Raw genomic sequence first — 8,782 nt, 5'->3', positions numbered from 1 at the left:
GCTCTATTTTTACAGGATTGTGGGTAATTCAACTTAGATTATTTTACATAATGTTGTGTGTGCGTGTTTGAAGAAAGAAAATAATATTTCTATGTTAGTTTTAAGCAGCTTGTTCTGCCATGTGTAATGGATCCTGATGAGTGGATTTTGAAACCATCAGGGAAATTTACTTTTAATGATGAGACCACCCTTTCCCACCATTAGCACTCTGACTGGCAGAGTTCAATGCAGCATCCAGCAAAACTTGTGGCTCTACCTCAACTTACTGCTGGTGGATTGAGTACTGTGTTCAACAGCGCCTGCCAATGTAAAACATGAAGTGTTTTTGAAACACTATTGTTGGGTATACGAAATATTTGTGTCACATCAACTCATATTTGATTTATATGATCAGTAAATCCAACATATTTTAATGGCTATTAGGCTACATTTACACCAGCAGCCTAATGCTGATCGTTTTTTCACCAGTCAGATCAGCTCTGAAAAATATTTGAAGTATAAAGATTGTATGTGATTGGTCAAAAGACAAATTCGTGGGAAAAAGAACAAAATTGGGCTGCCTGTGTACATTAATTCCTTGGGCTTACTTTATTTGTGTAAATTCAAACAACTCATTAAAAATTGGAATTTACATAAACTAATTAATATTTAGTGTCTTCTTGTTGCCTTGTTTTTAAAAGTAGATTCAACACCTTATTTTTTACAGTTTATTTTCCAACGAGGACAACGTACAGGGGCTACTAGATTTAAATAGTCCAATGATCCAGCGAGAGCCTGCATCAGCACACTTCAAGGAATTAATGTTATGGTCTTGTTGTTCTTCCAACCTTAACCCTCACTTACAGTCTTAAAGCTTGCAGACCACACATCGCACCGAATGTGGATCTACCCTACCATTCCTCTGCCGATCGTTTAGCGCGTTGTGTGTTACGGACCACCCTCTGTAGATGTCTGACTGGCGACATTTTTCACGCGATGCTACATGTAAAAACGGTGTTAAGGCAAATTACATTCAGAAGTGCTAAGTATGCCTACTCTCGGTCAGCAAACGTTATTGGTCTGTCTGAGCCCGTTTACAGCTCTTACAGCACCGAATTTCTTGGGGAGACCTAAATTCTTTCAGTTTGAAGTGAATGGAAAATACCTGGCAACCTCTTAAAGGGGCCATCCGTGATTGGTATATCCATTATGGACTTTTAAATGTAGCCATTGATTCTTGAAGAATATAATTTATGAGTTTATGTCATATAACTAATGATCTTAATTCAACTGTCTTACCCCACCAGAGCCCCAAAATATACGATTTCTTTACTTTGTTGTTTGTAAACAATGTCATTGTAAACTAACAAACTAGCTAGTTAAAACTGTTAGTCCTTGTATCTAGAGCACTGTATTAACTTGGCAGCTCAGGCCGTTCGTTGTTTTTTTGAATCCCAGACTGCTGCTTTAATTTGACAGCTAACGGTAAGTGGCAGGTAGGGAGGGTTTCCAATTCAAATCAAATTTGTATTGGTCACATACACAATTTTAACAGATGTTATTGCGGTTGTAGCGAAATGCTTGTGTTCCTAGCTCCAACAGTGCAGTAGTATCTAACAAGTCACAACAATACACACAAATCTAAAAGTAAAATAATGGAATTAAGAAATATATAAATACTAGGACGAGCAATGTTGGCTGCCTAAAATACAGTAGAATAGAATACAGTAGGTACATATGAGAGGAGTAAAGCAGTACAGTATGTGAACATTAAAATGACTAGTTCCATTATTAAAGTGGCCAGTGATTCCATGTCTAAACGTGAAGGCTTCTCCTGAACTCTTGAGTTAACCAAATGCATGCAACATGCTTTTTTAAGGAATAAACCTTTTATCACATGTATATCTACTAAACTCACATCCCAATCGTGATCTGTTTAAGACCTGTTAGTGGACTATAAGGAAATAGAAGATACAATATAAGATATAGCCTATGTTAACATAATATACAAAGGTCATGTACTGTAAAAACAGCTTTTAGATTATTTGCTACACAGCATGTTGTATATTAACTGTTATTCTCTGTGATATTAAGGATCAACAATAGGATTTGTAGTTGCAGTCAATTTATTTTGCACTTATTTGCACAAAGGCCTGTGTTTAATTGTTTTACTTGTATTATATCAGCTTCATCATGACATTATTGGTTGTGGTAGTATACCGTATCTGTATCTACTGTATACTTGGTATAGATGGATTAGCTGACAAGGTCACAAGAATTATGTGCGCACTTCCATGGGGCAGAAGTCAGCGTGTTGTTGTGATTCTGGATGGCCAGATTGCTTGCAAGAATGACAAGAAACTGTCATGTGGGGAATCGTAAGTGGCTCGTGTCAGCTAGTTTCATCTTGTTCTTGATACCATGTCTTGTTTTGAGGTGTTTTGACTGTTTTCATATCAATGCTAATATGGCTAGCTAGCTAACCAACAACTGTAATGGTGTATTTGAGAGACAACAAGTGCTCATCGTGCATATGTATTTATTTTTTCAGTAAACATTGGAGACGAAATATAGCTTACATATCGTCAACAACCAAAGCCAACTCTGTCTGTTTTGCCCCACAGTTGCACATTCATCAGTTTTGTTGCTAAACAACCAACCCGTGAATTTGTCCTGCACATTATTAATGTTTTAAATATCAGCGCTCTTGTGAGTACGATTTATAATGTATTCATAACAAAAGGCAAATAAACTTAACCTTGAATTGTTTTACAATCCAAATGACATATATGCATGGCTAGAGGCCAAATGGTGGTGTAACTTTGTCTTTATATCAATATGGGGTATCTATAGTTGAAGTCGGAAGTTTACATACACTTAGGTTGGAGTCATTAAAACTCGTTTTTCAAACACTCCACAAATGTCTTGTTATCAAACTATAGTTTTGGCAATTCGGTTAGGACATCTACTTTGTGCATGACGGAAGTAATTTTTCCAACAATTGTTTACAGACTAGATAATTTCACTTATAATTCACTGTATCACATTTACAGTGGGTCAGAAGTTTACATACATACACTAAGTTGACTGTGCCTTTAAACAGCTTGGAAAATTCCCGAAAATGATGTCATTGCTTTAGAAGCTTCTGTTAGGCTAATTGACATAATTTGAGTCAATTGGAGTCTGGTTCATCCTTCGGAGCAATTTCCAAACGCCTGATGATAGCATGTTCATCTGTACAAACAATAGTACGTAAGTATAAACACCATGGGACCACACAGCCGTCATACCGTTCAGGAAGTAGGCGCGTTCTGTATACTAGAGATTAACGTACTTTGGTGCAAAAAGTGCAAATCAATCCCAGAACAACAGGAAAGGTCCTTGTGAAGATGCGGGAGGTACAACAGTATTTACAGTGCCTTGCGAAATTATTCGGCCACCTTGAACTTTGCGACCTTTTGCCACATTTCAGGCTTCAAACATAAAGATATAAAACTGTATTTTTTTGTGAAGAATCAACAACAAGTGGGACACAATCATGAAGTGGAACGACATTTATTGGATATTTCAAACTTTTTTAACAAATCAAAAACTGAAAAATTGGGCGTGCAAAATTATTCAGCCCCCTTAAGTTAATACTTTGTAACGCCACCTTTTGCTGCGATTACAGCTGTAAGTCGCTTGGGGTATGTCTCTATCAGTTTTGCACATCAAGAGACTGACATTTTTTCCCATTCCTCCTTGCAAAACAGCTCGAGCTCAGTGAGGTTGGATGGAGAGCATTTGTGAACAGCAGTTTTCAGTTCTTTCCATAGATTCTCGATTGGATTCAGGTCTGGACTTTGACTTGGCCATTCTAACACCTGGATATGTTTATTTTTGAACCATTCCATTGTAGATTTTGCTTTATGTTTTGGATCATTGTCTTGTTGGAAGACAAATCTCCGTCCCAGTCTCAGGTCTTTTGCAGACTCCATCAGGTTTTCTTCCAGAATAGTCCTGTATTTGGCTCCATACATCTTCCCATCAATTTTAACCATCTTCCCAGGCCCTGCTGAAGAAAAGCAGGCCCAAACCATGATGCTGCCACCACCATGTTTGACAGTGGGGATGGTGTGTTCAGCTGTGTTGCTTTTACGCCAAACATAACGTTTTGCATTGTTGCCAAAAAGTTCAATTTTGGTTTCATCTGACCAGAGCACCTTCTTCCACATGTTTGGTGTGTCTTGGCAAACTTTAAACAACACTTTTTATGGATATCTTTAAGAAATGGCTTTCTTCTTGCCACTCTTCCATAAAGGCCAGATTTGTACAATATACGACTGATTGTTGTCCTATGGACAGAGTCTCCCACCTCAGCTGTAGATCTCTGCAGTTCATCCAGAGTGATCATGGGCCTCTTGGCTGCATCTCTGATCAGTCCTCTCCTTGTATGAGCTGAAAGTTTAGAGGGACGGCCAGGTCTTGGTAGATTTGCAGTGGTCTGATACTCCTTCCATTTCAATATTATCGCTTGCACAGTGCTCCTTGGGATGTTTAAAGCTTGGGAAATCTTTTTGTATCCAAATCCGGCTTTAAACTTCTTCACAACAGTATCTCGGACCTGCCTGGTGTGTTCCTTGTTCTTCATGATGCTCTCTGCGCTTTTAACGGACCTCTGAGACTATCACAGTGCAGGTGCATTTATACGGAGACTTGATTACACACAGGTGGATTGTATTTATCATCATTAGTCATTTAGACTATGGTTTGCAACTGCACATGTGGACAAAGATCGTACTTTTTGGAGAAATGTCTGGTCTGATGAAACAAAAATAGAACTGTTTGGCCGCAATGACCATCGTTATGTTTGGATGTGTCACGACTACGACCGAAGGTGGCTACCCTTCCCGTTCGGGTGGCGCTCGGAGGTCGTCGTCGCCGGCCTACTAGCTGCCTACTGATTCTTTCCTCCCCCTCCTTATGTGTTTATTGAGTACACCTGTTTTGAGTTGGGTATAATTAGTGAGGCTTTATTAGTCAGCCGGCCCGCCTGGTTCTTTATGCAGGATTAATTATTGTGACCTTCTGTTTTGTGTAACTTGTGTGCACGTCTGTGAGTTACGTGTTTTCCCATTTCGTGGGTTTTGCTGGACAGTTTAAGCCCCCGTGTTTGGGGCGTTTGTTTTGTTATACGCCCTGTGTTTTCGTGGGGTTGGCTTATGTTCGCCGTTTTGTGCATTAAAGTAGCACTACCCTGAACTCTCTGCTTCCTGCGCCTGACTTCTCACCCACTACACTCAGAACGTTACAGGAGGGAAAAGGGAGAGACTTGCAAGCCAAAGAACACCATCCCATCCGTGAAGCATGGGGGTGGCAGCATCATGTTGTGGGGGTGCTTTGCCGCAGGAGGAACTGGTGCACTTCACAAAATAGATGGCATCATGAAGATGGAAAATTATGTGGATATATTGAAGCAACATCTCAAGACGTCAGTCAGGAAGTTAAAGCTTGGTCGCAAATTGGTCTTCCAAATGGACATTGACTCAAAGCATACTTCCAAAGTTGTGGCAAAAGGGCTTTAAGGACAACAAAGTCAAGGTATTAGAGTGGCAATCACAAACCCTGACCTCAATCCCATAGAAAATGTGTGGGCAGAACTGAAAAAGTGAGCAAGGAGGCCTACAAACCTGACTCAGTTACACCAGCTCTGTCAGGAGGAATGGGCCAAAATTCACCCAACTTATTGTGGGAAGCTTGTGGAAGGCTACCTGAAACGTTTGACCCAAGTTAAACAATTTAAAGGCAATGCTACCAAATACTAATTGAGTGTATGTAAACTTCTGACCCACTAGGAATGTGATGAAATAAATTAAAGCTGGAATAAATCATTCTCTCTACTATTATTCTGACATTAAATATTCTTCAAATAAAGTGGTGTTATGCTATTACTTACCTATGATATTACACATTCCTAGATATTCAGATCCTGGAGGTGAAGGGGTTGGTCTGGTGGCAGAAAGACACCAAGGCTTTTTGCCTGCGTGGTTGGATTCCCCCCTACCATTAAATAACGATGCAAGTCTTTTCAATAATTTGTTCATTTAATTTTACCCCAAATTTCAGAAAAAATCCTACAGCCAGACTGAGCAAAACATAGATTGTGTGTGTTAAAAGTCAAATAATGATAACCTTGGCTATTGAATCACCATGACCTAGTATACACAAGTGGTACACTTGACCTCACTGTTAAACACATACTGAGTGTTATTAAGTTAAGCAAAGTTGATAATTTAATTAATATATATGGAGCCAAAGTCATATGATAAACTATAGGCTAGATAAATACAGTTAAATATTCTTAGAATTTAGCACGTTTGTAAGCTAGCTAGCTAAAGTAACTTAGCTAGCTAAACTGAAAAAGCTAGGCTACTTTAATTGGCCACTTTACAAGCTTGCCAGCTAACTCTTTCAAATAAACATATTTTACAAAATTATGGGATAGGCCAAATAGAGCTACAGACCTAGCCTGACATTGGCCTATATTTCATGACACCATTAGAAGAATGTTGCAGACTGAGAGGAGGTATGTATAAATGATTTACAATACATTATGTATATTAGATTATAGTATTCTATTGATTTACATTTTTAATACCAAGTGGGTCAGTGCATATTTCCTAAAGTTCCACCTTGATTACTCTCATAGCACACAATCACAGTTACAGAGGATGTGAGATGTGTGTCACTTGTGTATATCTGCTTTCTCTGTGTGACACTGCCCTCTGGTGACGGTGACTAAAGCACAGAGATTGTGTTGAATATAAGTATTTGTCCCATACCCATGGTTATATAATACATTTGCAGTACTATTTGTCATTTGTATGATCATCAAAAGTTAGATGTTTTACATGAATGACTTGTAAACAAATTGTATTATGTTTAAATTACCTTTTATTCTGGAAAAGTTTACGTTTATGTATCACAAGAGTATATGTATTTTATAATTGTTATGTTTAAGGCCAGAAGGACCATACTCTAATAGGCTAATCCCCCCCCCCCCCCCCCCTTTATCATATCACAATCAACTTCTACCAGTTGAATATGGACATGAATGTAAGGCTTTTGTATACTTTTTTCTTCTGACATATTGTATTGAAATATGCAAATTAGGTGACACCTTGTTAAATATGTACATATTTGCATATGACGCAAATCAGTCAGTCTAAATATTTCGGTTTCATTTTGTTAAGATACTCCAGGACCAGACTTATACATAGCAGATTTTGGATAAATGTTTTTTTCTTTGTAAAACACTAAAGAAAGATACTAAAATGTTTTTGGGGCATATTTTTCAGAAGAAAATGTAATCTAGAAAATTACAACATTTCAACAATTCCCTATGAACAAGTCTGGAGAATACATCTCCAGACTTAGAATACATATGTGTGTGGATAACCACACACAATTTAATGAATGCATATGCTTCTGAGGCTGAGAAAAATGTGTGTGGGAAGAGTCTGACATTCAGAAAATGGCAGTTAAAGACAGTGTGTTTTATTAAGTGCATTTTGGAAGTGCCATAGACATCAAATACTGCATTAATACTGTATATACATGTGTTTACATACAGTACTAATCAAAAGTTGATATATCTACTCATTCAAGTTTTTTAAAAAATTTGTAAAACTATTTTCTACATTGTAGAATAGTAGTGAAGACATCACGTAGTAACCAAAAAAGTGTCAAACAAATCAAAATATATATTACTTTAGATTCTTCAAAGTAGCCACCGTTTGCCTATATGACAGCTTTGCACACTCTTGGCATTCTCTCAACCAGCTTCATAAGGAATGCTTTTCCAACAGTCTTGAAGGAGTTCCCACATATGCTGTGCACTTGTTGGCTGCTTTTTCTTCACTCTGCGGTCCAACTCATCCCAAACCATCTCAGTTGGGTTGAAGTCGGGTGATTGTGGAGGCCAGGTCAATATTATGTTTACCATATATTAAGTATATAAATGTACATCTACCATAACTAACTATATTAAACTATTGCATACAGATGTAAAAAAAAAAACACAACTTATAACACCCATAGACATATAGTAACCATCCCAGCTAGCTCAGGAAAACTAGACCAGTAGTAGACCTATAGGACATGTTACTAAGGCCCACTAATGTGCTCCTATTGAAAAGCATAAGTCCACCTGACTTGAATGAAACGTCTCTGCACTGACTGTGTGGGATCTCCTGCCAAATTGCAGAGTCAGGTGAAGCATATGGTTGCTGCATCTGTTGAGTCTGTAAGCTCCTATCCTATGTTGGGACCAAAGCCATGACATTCATTCACAATCTGATTTAAACACTGGCCATATGTTGTCAATTGACTCTTCATTCCTTAGTCAGCTCACCAACTGGCTTGGCTCACCTCTCATCTTTCACCTGAGGGTGAGTAAGCATAAACAAACAATAATTATAAGATATAATTATATATACATATTCATGAATGCATATATATAATGAGTATATATATATATATATATGAATGTATATATATAGATTCATTAATTCATGATATACATTCATGAATTCTTGATATACATTCATGAATATGTATATCATTAATTTACAATAAATATACTGCTAATATGTTAGGTTACAATAGATGCAAGCTATATATGTTAGCTTTTCATGTAAACACTTTGGTAACACTTTATATTATAAGTTGATCTTAATATGTGATATGTTACAATGTTGTTACTAGAGTAATTACAATTTTACTCAGGTAAAATAACTTGATGTTAAGTGTTACCAAAATACAA

This window comes from Oncorhynchus clarkii, chromosome 7, assembly GCF_045791955.1.
Source record: "Oncorhynchus clarkii lewisi isolate Uvic-CL-2024 chromosome 7, UVic_Ocla_1.0, whole genome shotgun sequence".
Lineage (NCBI taxonomy): Eukaryota > Metazoa > Chordata > Actinopteri > Salmoniformes > Salmonidae > Oncorhynchus > Oncorhynchus clarkii.
Note: the sequence above shows the minus strand (reverse complement) of the source record.